This window comes from Megascapheus bottae, chromosome 26 (assembly GCF_031878675.1).
Source record: "Megascapheus bottae isolate mThoBot1 chromosome 26, mThoBot2.hap1, whole genome shotgun sequence".
Lineage (NCBI taxonomy): Eukaryota > Metazoa > Chordata > Mammalia > Rodentia > Geomyidae > Megascapheus > Megascapheus bottae.
The window spans coordinates 5,331,336-5,354,363 of record NC_143534.1 but is presented as its reverse complement, the minus strand read 5'-3'; the positions used below and the strand labels follow the sequence as shown (position 1 = coordinate 5,354,363).

Here is a 23,028-nt window from a genome sequence, read left to right as displayed (position 1 = left end):
CACACTCATATTCACTTTACTACCAAACGCTACACTCCCCACTTGACGCTGAGCCAAAGGCAGGTCTCTCACAAAACGTGGGAAGTGAAGGATTGGCTTCTGCAGCCTAGAACAAACTACCTTGTACTGTTGGTATGGAATGCAGTTCATCTTGTGATATTTGTTTAGAAGGTGGATGGCCTATTTTCAGACCTTTGACTGCAGAGTGATTCTTGTACATTGCTTCAAGATCACGTGTCAGACGAACTGCATCGGAATAAATTTCCAGTTGCTTAATCTGTTCTCTAGCTCTAATAGGTTTAATTTTCTAGATCCAAAGCAGAAAATCTGCCACATTTGTATTTAGTAGTTCAGAAGCTACTTTACCTGTATTACAATGACATAATTCAATAGTAATGTTTAGAGAATTTTAACTGTGGTACTTATTCATTTTCTGGACTAGGTATAAAATATTTTGAACTATGGTATAGTACCTATATAAATAAATCCTTATATCTTCATAACTATGCCAGAAATACAGAATCCCTGCAGGAATGTACAAGTCGCACTCTTTGCACTTTGAATAAATCCTCCTGTCGTGTACAACCCTAGACAGATGCAGAGTGTGAGCTGGGAAAAAAGATTGACTTAAAGACCAACTAGTAGTTGGGCAAAGCAGTACAGAATTGAACCCCAGGTACTGGTGAGGCAGAAAGTGATCACAGTTTGAGGCTAGACCAGGCACAATTACCTAGAACCTAAACTCAACAGTAAAATAAACTAAGGCTAGAGACATAATTCAACTCTTAAAGCATTTGCTTTGTAAGCCAAAGACCTAGGTTCATTCCTCAGTATTGCACACACACACACACACACACACACACACACACACACACTGACTCACTTGTAAATAACTGGTCTTGTTAGGGCTCTGACCACAAGAACCCCTCTCACAGAACAAGCAAGTAGTGTACACAGGCATTCCAGAAACATCTGTACTTCCTGAAGTCCTGCTTGGACTTTAGTTTCTTTTCTATGCTCTTCTCTGGGAACAGATGCAGAAACCCATTGAGAGGGTTCATGGAATTTCCATGAAATCACTGAATGGCAATCGGTAAAAACTAATGCAGAGCAGAAAGGAAAGGAAAGAGTGCTGCTGTTGGCATGGATGTTTCTGTTATCACTGACAGGATGTCTGAGGAGAGCTAAGTAAGTTGTCCACACTATTAATTGACTTCAGTAGAGAAGTATGATGGGAGATAAAAATGTTAATGGATACTTGATTGTGTAGGTCTCTTCTGCCTGATTCTTCCCTATGGGACGCAGAGTGGAAGTCCCAGGGCCCACCTCCAGGCAGAAGAGGAGCATGAAGAATGGGTTGTCTGTTGTTCAGGAAGCCCCCTGAGTTGAGTTGATACGACTTTCCTCACAATTCACTTGCAAAGTGCCAGGAAGCATTCCCCAGAGGAGTTGTTTCCTAACATCTGATCATTATCTTCATATATACAGTCCAGGGCAGAATTCACATTTGCTTAACCAAACACCTGCCACAAAGCACAGAGGAGATGGGAGGTTTTGACTGAGTCCAGCAGTAATGAAAAGCTGGCCCACAATAGTCCAACCTCTGATGCAGTTTAGCCAGGGCTCAAAAGCCAGGGAGCCTCTCTAGTACTCAGACATTTTAGGCAGTGTACATATAAATAAAATGAGGGCCATGTGTGTTCACCCATACATTTGATTCTTTTTATGGGAAGAAATCATTAACCTTATCCATGCTTATAACACAGTAAGCGGGAGAGCAGAAGAGACTGCTTCCAGCTGGGGCGGGGATCTCAGGAAGGTTGGAGGTCTTTGTAGAGCACCCAATTACCCAATTCACCCTTGCAGAAGATCCCCAAAGCGGTGACTTCCCACCTTCAGAGCCGTGCAGAGACACACGAAGACACTGTGGTGGCACTCACACCAGTAAAGTGTCAGCATGAGTCACAACCTGGATGTTCCCCAGGGCAATGGCACACTAGTTTAACCATCTTGCTATTCATGAGCTCTTTGCTTGTGAAATAGTGCCAGAAAGAATTCTCACTTCGTAGGTTTGTTCTGTAGATTAAACAAGGATTTCTTTCCCATAGGATCAAGCCCAATTGGCTCCGTATGTATGGGGCTGGTACCTGGGAGGTTTCCTCTTAGGAATCTTGTGGTATTTTATAATGCACATAGAACCAGAGGATGAGATGTGTTGTGTTCCAGAGCAAATGTATTTTGCTGTTCATATTCCTAGAATATGTTTTAGTTGTCCAAGTGAGTATCCTGCTAAAACCATTTTAGTGAATAATACATGCCTGTGATCTTTACTTCTGTGCAGTACACGCCACTAAAGGAAGAACTGTCAACTTATTGTAACTTGACAAAGCCAAGAAAAAATACCAGTAGGAAGTTTCAGACAAGAAAATGAAAGAAAGAAATTGGTGATAAAAAAACATTTGCATTAAATTGAGGTGAAATCCACAGTCTAGAAAGTCTAGAAAGTTCAAGAGAGGTCAAAGACACAATTGGACTAATGAGATGGCCTTTATTTGAGCAATTTTAGACTTTAGTGCTGACCAGTTATTAGCTACACTCAATTTCTATAAACAAAATTTCTTTTTTGCATACAGTATGTGTGTCTATATACATAAATTGTATAGTAATATTATAGCCTATAAATACTATAAATATACCTTGAACAATACTTCATATAGTGTATATATAGCATGCTCATGAAATATTTATATAGTATAGTTTATGTGCAGTATAACCATACTATTAGTTGTAATGAAAAAATGCATACATAAAGATTAGAGTATAAATGTATGGTATATATAGTATTATATGTACTTCACATACAATGTATATAGTAGATTCATAATATACATATACAGCATAAATCAATATATTTATATAGTATTGTATATGATTTATGTGTAATAAAATACATTTTTATCTTTATGTAATATTGTAAGTGGTTTACATAGGGTGTATATATATTTATATAGTACGCTATATACTTTATGCTTATGCTCTATAATATATTACATTATACTTTATGGGTGGATGGATGCATGTATATTTCCTATTTCACTTATTTGAATAGGTCATTGAGACACAAAATGTTATCCTCCTCTGAGACTGACTTCTAGAGTGAATAAAAGAAACATTTTTATCATTTTTATAATATATAATTGCCTTGCTTTGGTTAATTTCTAACAAGAAAAGTATATATACATATATATATATATATATTGAATATACAAATAGATCGTAATTACCAGTATAAAAGTCACAGAATTCCTAAAACTAAATACTGGCATGGGGATAGATCTCCTAAAAGCAAACTCATCAGACTTTTGCTGTGAGATTACATGAAACTCTCATGGTTTCAACCCCCCAAATTAAGGAAACAGTTTTGTCTCAGTCATCCTTGACTTGGAGAAAATGTTGACACTAGATTTCTAACAAAAGCAATTCTCATGTGATGAGGTTGTTCACTACTTAAACTCTGGCAACGGCAACTCCTGCTTGTGAAAAGTGAAGTGTAGCTGCGTGGCTTTGCTGAGTCATTAGAAGAGACTGCTCAGGAGAGAGGTTTTCCCCCATGCAGGAAACGGTTGTAAGTCTCAATGTCCCTGAGCAATTGACGAAAGGCACCTTTGTCTCCAGCCTGCATTCATAAACTCAGAAATAAAATATGCCTCTGAAATTACTTAAAGACCTCTGGTAGAAAGGTGAAGAATTCCACTGACATCTTTATGGAGCTGTAACACAAAAGAAAGACAGAAGAGCAAAAAAGAGAAAAAAAAGGCATTGGGTGAAAATAATGGCTTCAAATGTTACAGCAAATTAAATGTAAATTAAAGTTAAATGCAATCCCTTAATGTCAGGCTGACCAAAAAATGATCTCTCTAGGTGTCTGAACCTGAAGCATACATTTATTTTGACAGTATATAATAAAATCTGAGTTTTTGTTCATTATTGGTAGTTATAAATTATTGGATTAAGAAGTTGCAACTTAAACTGCATGCGTTACTTATATAATAGCAAGAAGAGTAAGCATTATTTTTAAACCTTCATCTGTAGTTAGCTCATGTCGTTTAAATTTTTCCTTCTATACTTTTTTCTTTGAAAGAAATAATAGGATTTAAAGTAACTTCCCACTTACAAACACCCTAATCTTGCCCATCCAGACAGCCCGAGACCCTCCAAAGCTCTTCCAAATCCTTCCCCCGTAGACCAGTGGTGTTTAGGGGTCTGAAGAGCACTTGGCCTAGAGCACTTCCCCAGACGCTCAAAGTTAAAAGGATTTTATTACGGGATTTGAGGTTCAGTTTCTGTCTAACAATGCAAATCCACAAAGCCTTTAAACTAAACCCAAGGTTGGTAAAAATAAGAAACCTTTTACGGATTCTTTTACTGATACCTATGCATAGTGCCACACACCTGTAATCCCAGCTTCTCAGGAGCCATTCCTCACCCTTCATTTCCCAGGGGAGTTGATAGCATGCTACAACAGAGCCCTGGAGCAAAGATCTTATTATGCAGACTTTCCATTCTCCCAGCATGCATTGCTAGCCATTCTAACAAACTACCCCACTCCCCTCTCCTTCAAAGCACAACTACTCTGGGGTTAGGGCCACTGTTAATATATACTGAGGAACTCACTATCCCTACTGAAGAGAAACGCTAGGATTCCATTCCTTCCCCTGATATATTAAAAAAAAAAAAAGAGCTTTTGTCCTTCATTTGTTCTTAAAAGATAAGGACCCAAAGTTACCTTCAAAGTGTGCAAAAAGAAGGTGCATTCACCTTTTGCTTCTCTGTGCCTGCCTCACTTCTCTCTTCTTGCTGGCTGGATTTCTTGATCTTGCTGCAGCCCAGAGTCCTAGCCTGTCTGTGGTTTGTTAAAACTTCCTGGGATGCTTCTCCTAGAGGTTCAAACAGCCTATCCAGGGCCACACTGAAGGGAAAGTTCAGAAGACAATGTAGTTAATGAGCTCTTACCAACCCCATCAGAGGCCCTGTAGCCCCAAAGCTGCAGCCCTGGGTCCCCAAAGTTCATGAGCTGTTGAGTTCATGCCAAATGCTTCACCCTGTCATCTGGTGAAGCGATGAAAGGATCATTTTTTCCCTGAGCTTGATTTCAGAATTTTTCTGTTAAAATCAGAATGTTGGGCATTGACAGACATCTAACCATTACTTTTTTATTTTAGTAAGTAAAAATTAAAAACCGAAAAATAATAAACAGAATGTGATTATCTGATCAGAAAGAAGCCCCACTACCAGCTTATCTGCCCTACAGAATTAGTCTGTGCATAATTTGCATACAATTTGAAAAATACTTATATTTTTTATTTGGTCCAATTTTGCTGAATCCTTTCTCTTAAGGCATTTTAAAGAGATAGCATTTTATGTGTCTGAGTTGTGTTCCAAACCTTTGCATGTGATCTAGAGAAAGAGCAGCTGGAGGTTTTTTCTGCATAAAGGTGTTTAATTTTCTATTCGTGGCAGCATCAATTACAAAAGTTATCACCATTAAATGAAGAAAACATTTAAAAAGTCAAGGATTTTTTTCTTTAGAAAGATTCAAAGTACAGGTTAAATTTGTTGAACCTTTTCTTCAAATGCCAAAGTGCCTTTCAGCAGGTAATATAATTTTAATGTGTTTTTCTGATTAGATTGGTGGTTTCATGAAATCTTTTGGGCAGATTTTCCCACTATGCCTATTTTCTGAACTGTGCTTATCTTTCAGAGGAGTGTGTGTGTCTGGTAAATGCAGGAAATAAAGATATTAACCAGTCTCTACGTTCTTCCTGAGACCGCTCATGTTCTGTCTAGGCATTTTAATCTTTATCACAAACTAACAAGAAGTTGTGTTATTAATAATTCCACGAGAGAATTATAAAGTCTACGAGAGAAAGCTAAGGCCTAGAGTGTTGTTTTGTGTGTGTGTGTGTGTGTGTGTGTGTGTGTGTGCCTGTGTGTGCCTGTGTGTGTACTGGCGCTTGGACACAAACTCCGGGCTTGAGTACTCTGCTTTATCTTTTTGTCCAATGTTGGTGCTCTACCACGTGAGCAAAATAGAGTGGCTTTATGATGGTTAATTAGAGATGAGACTTTCATTCACTTTCCTTACTTCCATGGTTAGAGATTTACATGCTTGGCGTTGGTGTGGGTCTTTGTGTTATTTGCTGATTTAAAAAGATTTTGTTTATTAGACTATGTTTCTAGTCCCCAGGAAATTTCAGAGAAGTCCTATGTGCCCAGTGAACTCTCTCTTTTACCTCTTCACGTCTACAGAAATAGCCGTTCTTACTGCCAACTTCAGTATTTTGTCAAACTATGTCAACTTTGGTAGAATTTTGTCAGAATTTTCCATCCGGATTTATGTGTAGACTTTTCTCTGTTAGACACTGGTCTAACATTTGTTTAATGGTTGTATTGATAAGGAACTCTTGCGATGGATTTCAAGTTCAATCCTTAACTCAGTTCACTTTTCAGGACAGTAAATTTGACTTATGCACTCATTATTCAAAATGTGACCCGGGAGTATAGCCTAGTGCTAGAGTGCTTGACTAGCATGCACAAAGACCCAAGTTTGATTCCTTAGTACCACATATATAGAAAAGCCAGGGCTAGTGCTGTGGCTCAAGTGGTAGAGCACTAACCTTGAGGAAAGCTCAAGGACAGTGCTCAGGCCCTGAGTTCAGTCCCCAAAACTGGCAAAAAAAAAAAAAAAAAAGAAAAGGAAATTTTATGTTATTTAGTGGGGAGGGGTATAGGTGTAAAATTAGTTGAAAAGTAAAGAATCAATATTCTACAAAGGTGCTAAAAACTAAGCCTGAGAAATCCAAGGTTTCAAGCTCATATTTTTTTTCTTTCTAATTAAGTGAGCCCAAGTTTGCTTAAAGTTGTATTTCTGTAATCCTGGAAGATTATGGTGCAGTTATAATTGGGAGATAAACATATAATAATGAGTTGTTTCCTATTTTGTCCGAATCTAACATCTGAAACTTCATCCACAATGGAGTGTTTCAATTATTTTTACTTGATGCACAGTAAAAAGGGGAAGAAAGGAGATAAGGAAGAATGGAGGGAGGGAGGGAAGGAAGGAAGAAAGGAAAGGAAGAAGGGTGAGAGAGAGGAATGTATGTCAGGAGAGAGGGAGGGGAAGGAGGAAGGATATCCAAGTAAACATTAAACAAAACAAGAATAAAAATGTTTCATATAACTATTATTCCCTCTAATCTCCAACCTGATTCTTTTTTTCCATTCATTTTTATTGTAATTAATAGGAGGGTTACATGATATTCACCAGATAGAAGGTGCATTACTTCACATACATGGATACCCTTTCTCATGTCTTGGTCCCCATTTCCCTCCCCCCACCCCCGCCCTTCATCTTGTTTTCCCCCCTTCTCTATCCTATTTCAAATAACCAAATAGAAATATATCCAATATATCAGATAACAAGGTGAAATACTGCAACAACATGAGATAACCAAGGGACAGCAAAAGAGAGGAGAGATAACACAGTCCTTTCATTTAGCGTCATACTATATGGCCTTATGTATCTAGGTTTTGTTCTATTATAACTGCGATAAAAATTCACTGACTGGAAGTGGTGCTGTGGCTCAAGTGGTAGAGCAATGGCCTTGATCTGAAGTGCTCAAGGACAACTCATAGCCCAGAGTTCACGCCCCATAACTGACCAAAAAGAAAAAGAAAACAACACACACAAAGAAGAGAAAAATGAAATGAAAATTCACTGACCACAAAAATTGGTAAATTAATAAATAAGCCATCATCCTTGATAGTTTTAATTTTATTCCAACCTGTTTAATCATTTTATGATCCAAGATATCGTAAACTGTTTAATTTTATTCCATTCCCCTCGTAAGTCTGCTTTGTAACATATTGAATGAATATATCAAGATGACACGGTTTTCACAAAGAATCCTCACAAGGCTGAATTTTATCTCCTGAATAGAACTACCACAGACAAAACAAGACAAAAATCTGGTCAAATGGCTGTACAGCCGTGGAGGGAATCCAACAGCCTAATTCAACTGGCTAGGTCTCCATTTTTTAGTGGCTGTTTCTGGTGATATGCCTCCTCTTCCCCAGAGTTCAAAACTACAATGGTCGCCGATGTTTAGCATAAAGCTCATAAATAAACACAGAGGAAATCTATCCCAGAGTTTCCCTGCAGTTTAGTGCTAATCAGAGAAGCACACATTCATAAGACATCTGTTCAGTGACAAGTGATCCCTCTGCACTCAAGAGCTGTTCAGAGACTCTGACCTAAATTTTGCACCAGCTTAGAAACTGTGCAAGGAGGAAAACACCACACAAATCAATTGTCATACGAAAACCACATTTCCATCTCTTTTATCCCGTGACTCGGAATCATCTGACTCATATAAACCACCAGCCAACACCATGCCACCAAAGCCGACACAAAGACCCCGGGATGACTGATAGATTAGTAAAAGCAATAGTCCATACGTGTGCACCCAGCTCATATATGCGTGGCTTTCTTTTGTGTAACTGTAAAATCAGTTGTTATGGCAACTACGGTAAACAGCAGCTTTGCCTACTAGCAGGCTGGAAGACCAGGTTGAAATCATGTACTTAAGTAGAGATATCTCTGAACATGCAGAAGTGAGGAGTGTCTTATTAACTAATTTCCAGGGATTAGCAGAGTGTTTGGGACGCAGTAAACATGTGTGGAATGAATGATGGAAAGCATGATGGAAGATTCTTCAGAGTAAGTTTAGCTGCTGGCCAGCAGAGATGAATCCCAAATTCCCTCTACTCTACAAGCCAGTAGCCATTTAGAGACAAGATTCCCTCTCCTTTGAACTTTAATAAGTCCTATCCAGGTCCCTAGGACTCTACTAAATTCACTAATGTGATTCAAAAATGTTATCAGATGTCACCAGGGTAGGTCCCAGGACTGTCCTTGGTAAGGCAATCTGTTCTCCCTGGATGTATAATACACATATACACCAACTCAAGCAACTCTATGAGCTCCTGGGTTCTTCTTCCCATTGGGCCCAAATATTATCTTCAACTGATACCCTTTTACAGCAAGTCTTTCTCCTGATGTTCATAAACATGGAGACCTTTCTATTCCATTAAGGAAATAAAAAGCAGAATTGGTTGAGTGGCATAAGTGGTAGAGCATTTACTACCAAGCACATGAGGCCCTGAGTTCAATCCCTGGTTGGGGGCGGGGGGAGAGAGAGAGAGAGAGAGAGAGACAGAGACAGAGACAGAGAGAGAGAACAAAAATTACAAGGCTATTTAATCACCAACTGTATTTTCCTCACTGTGGATGAGATGGTTGTACTCTCATCAGTGATGACCCTCCATTGTAGTCTTCATTTGCTCTAATTTGGATATGGTTTGTCCTCTCTAAAGTCATATTGAAACTTAGTCCCTATGTGGCCATATTAAGAGGCTAACGAATGACGTAAAGAGGACTATTTGCTAGGTCTATTGTATGACTGTTTCTCACTATGTGATGTCATGCCATTTCAGGACTCTGTCAGCAGGCAGCTTTTTGACTAGAGCTATTAGCCAAAATGAATCTCTCTCTCTCTCTCTCTCTCTCTCTCTCTCTCTCTCTCTCTCTCTCTCTCTCCTTTTTATCTTTCTCTTTCTCCCTCCTCTCCCTTCCTCTCCTCCACCCCTCCCTCCTCTCTTTCTTTTTACACCTTACCCATTCACTACATATATACATATATATGTATACATGTACATGTATAGATGTCCTGAGCAACAGAAAATTCACTAGAGAAGCATATGACCCTCTCCTGACTGATCTCTCGAGAGTCCTGTTGCCATGACTCTTTCCCCCTCTGCCTAATGAATTCCTCTCTCTTCTCTCCAGATCTGCACCTGCAAATTAACATCATTTAGTATCACAGACAAAGAAAAGGAGCTCCTCTCTCTTGCATCTCCTGCATCTTTTTCCTACGCTCCCACTGACTCTTAAGTCACATAGTGAGTATATTTTTGGACATTGTCACCCCTTCTTTCACTCTTGGATTCTCTCTCCTGTCCTCACGCGTCCTTCTCCATCCTTGAGGGCTTTTTAGTTTGTTTGTTTTGTCTTTTTTTTTTCTTCTTCACTTGGCTGGCTATTCCATGTTGGCTGGTTCTCTCGCTGGGCTCGTCTTCCAGAGAAACAGCAATGAAGAGTGAATTTCTCATTTCTCCTCTCAGGCTTGACCTTTGTACCCCCACCCTCAGTCATATGGGAGTCACACACTACTTCCTCAGAAGTCTGATGCTAGAGTCACACTCCAGGAAGCCCTCAGGCACAGAGCCAACAAGTGTTCACCATCTCCACTTCCTGACTTCAGCCTGGTGAGCCGGCTGCTCACTGAGTTCTCCAGCCACACTCTTGGTCTTCATGCTTAACTTCGGAGCAGGCTTCTTAAGTCTAAAACCACGTACTGAGCCAGACACCTGGTGGCCGTTTTTTCCAGCTGTCGTCGGAACCACCAGCATGTCTTTTTCGTAGACATTCATGTTGTTCTCTGCTGGCCTGTTTTAGCGTGTTTTGCTCTCCTCTCATCCCTGGATTATAAATTCCTTAGGAGGTTTCATGGGGTTTACTTAAAAGCATCTCTGGCAGGTCTGCACAGAGTCGGCGCCCAGCATCTGAACACAGAGAAGTGGGAAATTCAATAGATTTGCAGCTCATCGATTTTTATTTGGGCCTTGGAGTTTGCACCATTCTGGCTATTCAAAGGTGCTGAGACCCAGTTGTCCAAGGTGCTGCGCTATAGGGAAGCATCTAAGCTGTGAGGATCTCTGTCCCTGGCAAAGTTTGGAGAAGAGGTCTCCCCACACAGCTGGCTGGAGCCTGGATGGAGTTGGATTTAAGGCACTCCACAGCCACTACAGCTGTGAGCGCTTTCAACACAGCGAGTGTGAGACTATGCTGCGATTTGGGCCTTGAATTTATTCTTTTCTTTTTTATGTTCTTGTTACTTTATTCAGCATTTAAAATTCATGGGCATTCATTCATTTTATTTTTATAAACATGTTTATTACACGCAGCGCCACTGTAAACGTGTTGTTAGTTCTATCTTTAGATTTGGATGCTTTCAAGTCACCACTCTGCCTCGTTAGGGCTGGGAACTCTTTGCAAAGCCAATGTGAAAGAAAGAAATCAGCCTCAGCTAATCAAATTGTCTCTTTTGGGGAGGGAAAAAAAATTGACTTGTATTTGATGTTTGAAATCTTTCCAGATGAACGGTAACATTTTGTTTTATTAGAGATTAGCTCTCACTACTGTTTTCAGAGAACTCTCTGGCTTCTTTCCTCAGGAAAACTCGCTTTTAAAGCAGCCCTGGAGACTTCAAACTCCAAGCCTCATAGCAAAGGCCATATGAGGCATCGACTGTTGACTTCAGCCGCTGGAATAACAGCTTCAAGATCAGCTTCTCTTTGAAGTCTTATTGTTGTTGGATGTGTAACCCCTGCCCCGCTCCTACCACACACAGTATCATATCCCCTCCATCTCCACAGCCCGGGATGGAGGAAGGGAAATTACACTCTGAGAAACAGCAGAGAAATAGAAAGAAAAAAAAGTACTCTTTGGCTTAAAAACAAACACAAATGGTCAGTAGAATCAGAGTATGTTGCCTGGACTTTACTGACTTGGAGCGATTCTTTTTTGTGTGTGGCAGTTCCTTGTTTTGTGCTGGTACTGGGTTTGAACTACCCTTAGCTTTTTCACTCAAGGCTAGCCAATGTAAATATACAAAAATCACACTTTAGCTTCTGACTTTTTGCTCATTAATTAGAATTTAGAGTCTCATGGACTTTCCTGTCTGGGCAAGCTTTTATATAATCCTCAAATCTCAGCCTCCTGAGTAGCTAGGATAACAGATGTGGGTCACAGGCATGAAATATAGAAAATATAACATGTTATACTAATCCATCTTCAGGACCTAAGCATACCCCAGGGGCCCCACCTCCTAAATACCATTGCTTTGATGGTTCTAATCCCAACATAGAAAATCCAGAGTGGCTACAAACCTTCAGGACCTAGAAGGTGGGACATGGAATTGAGATTACTGAATTCAGTACATCAGAGCCCTTCTATCTATTATTCCCCAACTGCTTAGCCTAGTTCACTTTCATTCTTTTGCAGTTTAGATGAGTGTATCCTTTCAGGCTGGCTTAGTTACACACAGGGAAATTGCTGGCTTTGTTCCCATAGGCATTGGCTACCAGGGTGTCACTTGTGGGACCTCATTCTTATCATAGCTGGGCTGTGACACCGCCTGGAACACAGGGCCCTGTGCAATTAGCATGGGACATTTGCCACAAACACTACGTGTGTCATCCCCTCACAGACATTCTCACTTTCTATAGCACCAGTACAGGTAACAAGCTTCTCCACAAAAAAAAAAAAGAAAGAAGAAAAAGATAAAGAAAAAAGAAAAGATTCCATGCTATTGTTTCTGTGATCCAAAATTTAATCATCACAACCTGATCTCCTGACTTACCTTTGATGACAACATACAAAGAAGGGAGCCAGTCTCTTCCTACGGACACCGATTGTCTCTCTTTCCATTGCTGCGCCCTCAACACTGGGCATTTTGCCACATTGATTCCACACGTACATTCAGTATCATCTGTGGGGCCCATGTTAGGTATATTATGAAACTGCCGAATCCAGGTTTCTCCTATCTAGGGATTCTAGTTCAACTTACATTAATCGGCAATGAAGAGCTTGGCCACGGAGCATGTTATGAAGGAAGCAATAATGATGTGATAGATGCACATGAAAGGTACATGAGACGGGAAGAGTCTGAGCACAGACAATATGAGCAGGGAGAAGCCAGGGAGGAGGCTTAGAGGCCCTGGCTGGAGAATCCGCTTGGGATAGACTGCCATGAGCAAGAATGTCTGTATCCTTGAACTTGAGAGTTTGATGGGAACGAGAGGAGACGGATGAGTTAGAAACAGAAGGAGCCTCCTCTGCTCGTCTCAGGAGCTCAGTGAGACCTCTGGGTTTTACTTCCAGGAAATGGGAAGTTAAAGAATAATGAACAGGGGAAGGATGTGATCTTTTTTGAAAGACTGTGCAGGACCTTTCCTCTAGGAAGACAGGATATAACATTGGAGAAAGCGTTCTGAACCCATTTTAAAGGTAAATAATAGGCTGTTTCATATGCCCTTTGTCCAGTAATGTTGAACCCACCAGCATGTCTTAAAATTTCAAGAAGATCCTTCCCTACTCTCAGGGTCTAAGTTACTCTGAACTAGAGCTACTGTGTGGAAAAGTCACTTGCTTCAAACTGAGCATGAAGTTTCTTAGCAGCAAAGCTAAGCAAACAAAGAGCCTAAGTGGACCTAGTGATATTGCAGCAGTCGAGAATCCCTTGGATGCTTTCTGTGTTTCCCGGTTGGAGGAGCTGGCCGTTTGTTTTCAGTCTATTTCCTCTTCAAGTCCTAGTGGAATTGTGTACATCTGTCCCCTGGTGCTTGGTTCAGGTTGTCTTGCCCTTTTCATTATAGGCCATGTTTACCAAAGGTTTACAACTTGGCTGTAAAAACTAGTTGGCACCACAACTGGAAACTTGGCATGAACCATTTTGGCATAAACATTGCCCGGAAGCAGGGGTTTTTTTTTTCTATCTAAATCTGAGAAAAACAGGCTAGGTCATTTTCAAGTTATTTGTGTTATTCATGCATAAATAAAATGAAGTCTGACAGCTTCAAACAGTTGTTTGCTTTTGCACGCTTCAAAAATAGATTTGATCCAAGAAAAGTAACATTTGGTCAACAAATACTCCATGACAGGCTGCTAAAAAAAGAAGAGAGAAGAGAAAAAATGTGGACTAGCGTAAATGAAATAGAAAGAGAAAATGGAAGTGTTTCCAAAGTTACTTTGTGTCCTAAAGGAGAGGCAGAAAAGGTGTTATTCCATGATTAGATGCACATTTAGTAACCCTCATGGGATCCAGATGAAATTGTAACTACACAAAAGACAAGCTTTCAAGGAAAATTCTGTTGAGATCTGTAGCCTACTTCATTCAAGCATACAAATATAAGTGGTCACACAAGGAAAGGAAGGAAGGAAGGAAAGAAGGAAGGAAGGAAGGAAGGAAGGAAGGAAGGAAGGAAGGAAGGAAGGAAGGAAGGCAGGCAGGCAGGCAGGCAGGCAAGCTAGAAAAGGAGGAAAAGAGGGAGAGAGAGGGAGGAGAGAGAAAAAGAAAGAAGGGAAAGAGAAAGACAGAGGAGAAGGAAGGATTTTTGAATATATTTTCTAAGAGCAGTAGACTATAAAAGGATCTTAAAAATTGGAGGAAGGACAAAAGAAAAATATGAATGATGTGAAAAACACATTGATTATTTTTTTAAGTTCATATCAGTGTTTGAAGCCCCTTCTCTTCTCTCTACATGTATGATGAATTAAATTTAGAAATGCAGTTGGTAGGCTGCAAATTCCAGCGGTCTGCAGCAAGTTTACCACAGGGAGAGAGTGAGAGTGTGCAGTACTCCCCACTGAAACTCCTTCTGACAAACTAAGAGTCAGCCTTGACGTCAAGGGAGGCCTGACTACCCTGCAGTGTGTTCAGGAAGCCAGGGAGGAGGGACTTTCCCTCAGGCAGCCCTGTCACAGGAGGACCGAAGAGAAAGTCAGCCAATCCAGACAGAAAGAAAAAACAAGTCAGAGAAGAAAAAAAGTCAAGGTCAGGAGAATGCAGCAAACCCACCAGCCAGGGCTTGTATTCTACAACACATTCGCGCTTTAAGGGAGGCTTGCTTTTGGTGACTATTCTTTTCTAGTAGATTATGTCCTAAGTCACAGAAGCAGTAAAATAGGTAGAGGTGTTCTTGGCATACGTATGTATGTATGCATGCATGTGTGTATGTATGTATGAATGTATACATACACATATGTATACACACATATAGATGTGTGTCTGTGTGTATTATGAATTCTCTCCCTCTGTTCATGATGTGTGCTTAGCCAAGCTGGAAGAAGGGCAATAGAATCCTGAGAACATACTTCAGCCAGTACTTGGCCTGCACAGTCAGAAGGGCTTATTCTCTATAGCTAGCACACCTGCAAACACACCTAGACCTCACCTCACCATCCATCTCTCTAGAGAAATCATTCGTGTCACTCTCTTGTAGGGCAGATGCTGGGGTCTCCCCCCTCATGGAAAGTCTGCAGAGCTCTTTATTTATCCTGACATCAAGGTTGTTGCCATGGTGATATATGGCACTCGGGATTACACCTGGTCATGTGATTCATAGATAAGCTCTTGCCCCACCAAGGCCTCACCTTCCACATTAAATACAGCCATAATATTCCATGGGCCTATGTGAGAAAGGAAACAGTAAACTGACGCTACAGGATGACAGGTGTGGGAAGGGGTAGAGAGGGTGGGCAAAAATGATGCCCGAGGTGAGACTGGACTCAGAAATGTTACATTAGAGCTCCCTTATTTGAATACACCAAGTTAGGATCGCTTAGTTTTATATAGAATAATGTGGCTGAGAATAATGTTAAGCTATGATGAAAGAAAGGATCCAGGGAGTGTTGTCTGTGTCCCTAACAATACCAGAAATGTACACAGGTTCAGCAGTGGACAGTTCAGTCGTGGAAAGAAAACTGAGAATTCCTAGCTATTCTCTCAGAACTGATCATTCATTGAAATCATAGTTTTCAAATGTGAATATTTCGCTTAAATCAACCTGCTTCGTGAATTCCTGGAGGTTTCTGAACACCCTTTATTGTTTTATTTTCTGTCTCTAGGACTGTACCTGAGGTATAAGAAGCATTTGTTGAATGAATAAGTGAAGGAATACGTGCAAATCCGCACAGTATTGATGCTGATATTTCTAGGTATTTGTAGTTGCAGAGCGGCATTTTAATTTTGTCACTGTTGTTGTGTGGTTGTTGTTTGATTGGCAAGGACTTGGGTTTGATAGACAGGTAGATGTTCTACCAATTGAGACATGCCCTTAATCCTTTACTGCTTTAGTTATTGTCTCTGGTAAAGTATTCCTTTTTGGCTAGTAGCTGACCTTAGAATTCAATCCTCCTATGAGGTCTTGCTAGTTACTTGGTCCTAGCTGGCCTCTACCAGGTAGGTCACTTCTGGGAGAGCTGGAATTAACAAACAGGTACTAGTATTCCCCTAGCTAGCACCACATTTCTAATCCAACCCAGAGAAAGTAAAGATACACAAATTCTCCTCATGTATACTACAGATCAGAAAGGGCTAACTCTGTGAATTTAGTATGTGGGCCTTCAGCCTGTTACTTTTCCCACTGAAGGCATGGAGTGTGAAAACAATGGCTGATTTGTCATTGCGTAAGTAGGAATGAAATCTAGAGCATGAGAACCACAAGGATTTGCACTGGCTGTCACTCCGTGCTCTGAAGGTGGCTGGGTCTAGGCCTCCTCTCAGCCACATCTCCTTCATGTGACCTAGGCCATCTCAGGGAAGGAAAGAGAGACTAAACTTGAGTATTAGTGTTGGAATTGAAACAAAGATAAAAAGGAGAGATGCACCAAATAATAAACAAACAAACAAAAAAGGGAGCTTAAATTTCACTATTCTCTCTCTCTCTCTCTCTCTCTCTCTCTCTCTCTCTCTCTCTCTCTCTCTCTCTCTCTCTCCTGGCAAGATCTGGGACTTTTGGCAAGTTACATAATTCAGCAGAGCCCCACGAATCTTTGCCATAAAAATGAGGCTATTCATGAGAGCTCCTTGACAATTCCTGCAATGTCTGGACCCTGGAAGAAATTATTCATGATCCCCTTTGTTCTCACAGAACTACTCCATCAGTGCATTTGGCAGACTCTACTTCCAAGTTTGTCTTGACTCAGGTTTGTTAGTTAGCCTCTTCCTCCCAGTACAGTGATCACAAGCCTGGACTGTGGTACCATGGTACCGTGGCTCCTTCTCCATCCTCTCCTGATCCTCTAGTGCTTGTGTGACTGCCCACTATCCAAACCAGAGCTTTCCTCCCTGAATAGCCTTCCTGAAGCAGATCCTGGCCCCCGCCCTGGTCTGATCTTTCTCCATGCTCCTTCTACCCCCTCTCTTCCCCTCCATCCATTTTGTCCTCATTCTTACACCCTGAGATCCCTCACTCTGGGAGATCGTGGCTTCCTGCTTCCTTGGCTTGGATGTCTCACCCCTCAACCTCCATTGCCTGACAACCCCGATCTTTGCTCTGCATGTAAACATTTGCCTTCTTCAGGTAATTCTTCATGCTCAAACTTAAGGAACCCCTTTACCCATTGTAACCTTCTATTTATTTGTTCTGAATTCTGTTGTTTCATTGCATGATGGCTCATATTTGTCAACACCCCAAAAATTAAAGAGCAAGGTTCAAGCCCTACACTCCTTTCTGTAGGAAAAATAGAGCCTCAGAGAGTCTATGAAACTCTGCCTACACAGCCATTCTGGTGGCAAAGTCAGCCTGTCCAGTTTTTGTCCCTGAGCCAGCACTTATGAGAATCTACACACCTATTTGAACTTGTAGATAAAAAATAATGCTACTCTCCTATAATCAAATTATGATGATTTTGACAGTATAAGGAGAATTAAAACGTGGAATTTTGAGCTTAGTAGAGACTCTGATACATGGCTCTGCCCAGAAGTCTTTAAGAGTGATTTGCTAATGCTTTTAGCAAGGGGCTCCAGAGTAGTCATATTTTCACAGCTTTATAAATGACTTGATTCCTTTTGTATAAAAGTGTTAATGATGTGAAGAGGTCAGTTACACTTTATTGCATTTTAGGAGAAAATTATATATTACGATTGAATTTGCAAAGTTGGGTATTTTCTAAGGTCATAGGATACATGCCTCAGAGATATAAAGAGCCACCATAAAGCTGTGCAGAGATGACTTTAGTCTAGTATCCACTTTTGATTGACTCCCCAGGCTTTGTGGATGGTCTGCCTGACGTGCATCCATGGCACAGTGTGTGCTGGGATGGATGGTGAAGGCTCACAGTACTGGAGGATTATCTCAGCCCCGTGATACAACCTTTGCACAAATCAGGGGTGACAGAATGGAGTTCATGAGCCTCTGCAGAGTAACTCACTTTTTTATATCCCACACTCGATGAAGGGAAAGAGATGTGCTCTAGGCTGACAGCAATTTGTAAGGACTTCAAGTCACTGAAGGCAGACGGCCTCTAGTTCTTGTGTCTTGGCAAATTGGGTCAAGTCCTAATTGTACATGTACATTGCATATTGATCTCCTTACCAGAAACCCCTTGCCGATACACATCCATCCATCCATCCATCCATCCATCCATCCATCATCCCAATAGTTTTGGAGAGAGTGATTTTCCTTTACTAGATCAGAAAACGCCAGTAACTGCAAGAGTGGTGAGTACTTCTGTGAAACCCACGACGAAGCTGGTGAAGAGGCAGTGAACGTGGACTGACTATTTTGGGTACAGATGAGAAATAAATAGGTATGTCATCCCTATGAAGGTGGGGACCGTTACAATTCTCTTCTTACAGTGTCGTGGCATCAGAGAAGCCACTTTTGAGAGGTCGAATTGGGAGGGAGGGCGTGGGCTGCTCTCCACCGGGTCTCATCCCTCCCTTTGTCCTTCTCTCCATTCCAGCACCTTCTCCTAACCAATAACTACACACTATAAAAGGCCCTTTATTTTGACGACTAGCAAAGCACTTGTCCTATCCATAACGACGATCGCCCTGCTGGTGTCTGAACGAATCCTGAAAAGCCTCAAGCAGTCATGAAACCAGGAATCGTGAGACCAAAAACCCCCTCAATAGGTTTCTGGCACCTTATTATTCAACAGCTCTGTAGTGTAGGCACAAAATCTACCCGAGCTTATAATCATCTTTATAGTGAGGGTTTGACAAATGCAGGGAGGAAGAAGGAAGCTAAGTGCACCAGCAGGTCAGGAAAGCTTCTTTGCCAGCTCTGATCAGTGCAGGGACCAAGCTTTCCCAGCTGACTTTTCATCTCACCCACCAGAACTTCCAAAACATGACGCAGACACTCAAATAGAGGGAAACGCGTGTGGACATGCTTTCAAGATTTTTTTTAAATAAGGAATTAATCTTGAGAAACATCTGCCTGCTCTGCACCTTAGCTATTAGGTCTTAGTAATCTAGTTTCCTTCCCATTTCCATCCTGAGAATGCAGCATAGCCTAGCAGATCCTTTCTCAAAATGAAGGCCCAGGGTGGCAACAATTTAGAAGAAGGGCAGAGTGATGGAAAGATGGCTCAGAGGTTTGTTCTTTGAACAGACCGTTGTTTCCTTGACACAGTCATAAAAATGGGTTCATCTTATTAAGTTCCTTCAACTTCAATATGTGAATGGATCTCTGGATTTCTTACCTCTTGAGATCTGTTTCTATATGAACAGGAAGGTAAGGGGCCATATCATTATCGAGGAAGTAGAGCTTTGAAATAAACAGAATGATACACTCCCAAGAGACACTGGAGAATGAATATTAAAGAACTCAATCTGAGAATGTTCCCACACACCTATAATCTCAGGATTCAGAAGAATGCTAGTGTGAGGCCGACCCAGGCTAACGTGAGACATGGTCGCAAAGAAATAACAACAAAAAATGCAAAAACAATAACACAAAATAAATAAGGTTCACAGAACAATAGGCAAAAAGAGTGCTTATCCCAAAAGAACAATGGTAAGAATGCTAAAAGTTCCTAAATACTATGATCTGAGATTTGATAGCATTTGTGAGGGTGGCAACTGTGGAGAGAATTACAGATAATTTAAAGTATCTATGCTATCATATTCGTCTGTGTGTCCATAGCTACTCTAGATTTTTGTTTCTACAGAAAGTATCCTTCACATGTAAGAATTACAAATGAAAAAAAAAGAGAGTGCAGACCTAGAAAGGTGATACAAACATAATAAAAATAAGAAGAAAGATAAAGTATGCAAAATATATCTATTCAATGAAATAAGTGCCGATATAAATTGAAGTTCAGTGTTTACTGCTATCATCAGTCAGGACTAAAGCCAGGTTCCAAAGCAGCATAAACAAATTCATAATTACTTTTTTGCATGTTTGCTCAGCAGATGTCTTTTCTCTCTTTCTGCCCTTGTGTTCCTTCACATTGTAGCTGTTTGGCTCTGGGTCCCCAGCTCCTGTGTGGCAAAGTCCCAGGGCATTCCAAGAACCCTGCTGACTTCACACACACACTCCCCCTTGGTTTTCAGTCCTTTGTGACTTCCCAAACATGTGACTCATCTGGATTCCATATTCTGGAAACTGAAGGTTCTTTCCCTGGGTCTGGCTGAGCTCCTCCCCACACCCAGATACTTCTAATTCCTTTTATTCTATTCCTCTCTCAGACATCCTGTTCTAGAATTCTTGTATCAAATTCTGGGCATACACAACACAGAAGAGCTCTATGGAGATGATTATGCTACTGAAAACATGGGATGGGAAATAGTTGGACTTATACTGGAACCCATAAGGTGAGATTTTACTCCACTCAATCTGACATTAAACCAAACACATAGCCTGGTTTTACTCAGTGCTTAGATCAAACCATAGAGGAAATACCATATAGTCATCACAATATATTTTTATATGGTATGTGACATTATGAATCTCGGTTCTCCCCTGTACAACTAAGCGATGCTTATGAAAATGTGAGGAAAGAAGTATTAATATTGTATCATAAACAGTGGCCTGGGAATTGACATCATTTGTAACCTCTGGAATCGGGAAGCCTTTATTACTATAGAAACATAAACTTCTTTGATAGGCAGTCCATTTATATACTGAGAGTCCATTTATATACTGGCTGGATTGCTCGCTCATTCCTCCATATGCTTAGCAGGTCCTTTTAGCCATCACTACCCTACAGATATGTGTGTGTGTGTGTGTGTGCATACACGTGTGTGTGTCCGGGTGTGTGTGTGTGTGTGTGTGTGTGTGTGTGTGTGTGTGTTACCTCTGTTTGAACTCTGGACTTCACACTTGCCAAGCAAGAAGCAGCTGTTCTAGCTGAGCCAAATTTTCATGCATTATTTGTTTTCATTACTTTTTGTTTCTTTGATATTCCTTTTTGTTTCTTTTAGCCAATCTTTGGGCATGAACTCAGGGCCTGAGCTAGCTTGGTCAAGGCTAGCACCTTTCCACTGGAGTCACATGACCACTTGGGTTTTTTTTGCTATTTATGTGGTACTGAAAAATTGAACTCAGGGTTTCATGCATGTTAGACAAGCACTCTATCACTAAGCCATGCTCCCAGCCCTCGTTATTTTTGGGGGTAGGAGCACATGTGTATGGCCAGGTTTGCCCAGACCACAGTCCTCCTGTTTGTGTTCCCTGCATAGATGGGAGGTACACGCAGCCAGCCCTAGTTTTTTCTTGTCTATGATGGAATCTTCCCAACTTCTTCTTGGGTCTGGCCTAGGACTACATATTATCCAGCTGGTTTCTGCCTCTCCTGTAGCTAGGATTTCAAGCTCACTGCTTTATTTCTGGCCACTGTCTGGCTGTCTTGTGGCTCAATCTGAACTCGAGACAATGCTTAGTCATTTTGTTCTACTTTCTAGTCTCAGGGAAGAGAAGCTCCTATTGAGGAAAACGAGGAGAAAGGATGTATTCGAGGACAACATGATAATAGACACTAGCACACTGGCCAGTAAAAATAACAAACCTATTTTGAGAAAATACCCTTCCTTTCTCTTCCTTGCAAAATATTTGTTGACATTTGCTCATTCATACTTATAATACACACACACACACACACACACACACACACACACACACACACACACAAATGAGCCTAGAAAGAAGTGCCAAAGAAATGAGAAAAAAAAGGGGGTTAAAATATTCACATGAACCCAACACAGCTCATCAAAAGGATGAATTTGGGCTGGAGTCCAAAGTGCTGAGCAGAATTAAAAGAATGCACTTCTGGTATAGCCTCTTTCCATATGTCTCTGAGAAACCTACAGCAGATGACCAAGTGGAATATTTTGGGTCTGCTCCAACTCTCTCAGCTACTTCTTTATGAGTTAGATAACACTAAAAGATTTTTCCATGGCTGTACTCATTCAAAATCCTCAACAAACTCCCAGAACACTGTGATGTCAAAGCCAGTCTATACATACTGAGTGCATGCCACTACGTGTTTTGGAAAAAACAGCTTCAAGACTCTCCCCTAAACAGAGACCTGAGAAGAACACTAAGTTCCCATGACCTCTAAAAACAACAAACGACTTGTGTGACATAACTTCTTTTTCTTACAGTACAAAGCTTTTCTCAGCCACAGGGATTCACACATGAATCAAGATGGCTAATCAAGACTACTTCACCCCACCAGATGTGTGTGTGTGTGTGTGTAAATTAATACATACCCCTGAAGTGGGTAGGAAGCAGGAAGAAAGCAGGAAATGGTTCTTCCTGAGACGGAGATCTTGGAAATGTAAAGGGGCCTCTATTTCTAGCAGATGGAGAAGACATGGCTGATAGTAAATTCAACATTATGTAGAGCAGAATTTGAACATTCATTCGGAGAACAAGTTCCAATAACATTATGGAGTTCTTAGATCTGGCTGCTCTTTCCCTGAGCCCAAATGCTTTACTTTTTCATTAACCTAGATTGAGTTGAATTTCTGTCATTTGAAACTCTTAAATGTTCCCAAATAGTATCTTGTGATTTTTTTTCTTTAAAAACAGCATTATGTAGAAATCACATAAAAGCAGAAACTTGAGGCTGTTTTTATAAATGATCGATATCAATCATGCAAACTTTCTCTTCTCCATCTATCATGTCTCAAATTCATATACACAGAAAATTAATACTCTGCTTTGGAAATAGCTTGACGTCCTTGTAGGGGTCTTCTAATTAAATCATTATGCCATTTAATTAAAATACCAGACACACATTGATTTGTCAAGATGCCAATGTGTACTGTTATAGCACTAATTTTTTAATCTGACTGAAACTTCAGGTAGTTTTCTTTTTCAAGTAAAACTAGC

At 40.7% G+C, this 23,028-nt stretch overlaps 1 long non-coding RNA gene across 2 annotated transcripts; it reads right to left on the bottom strand.

Annotated features, from left to right (window-relative positions):
- Nucleotides 1-3,262: 3,262 nt before the first annotated feature.
- On the bottom strand, nt 3,263-20,216 carry LOC150045866 (uncharacterized). Of its 2 annotated transcripts, none has more exons than XR_016532744.1 (3): nt 20,083-20,216; nt 4,787-4,969; nt 3,263-3,770 (listed from the first exon to the last, which is right to left on the bottom strand). It is a non-coding gene; the product is annotated as an uncharacterized LOC150045866 (long non-coding RNA). The 2 variants fall into 2 exon arrangements; XR_016532743.1 differs by having other exon boundaries at nt 4,819-4,969.
- Between the last annotated feature and the right edge of the window lie 2,812 nt (nt 20,217-23,028).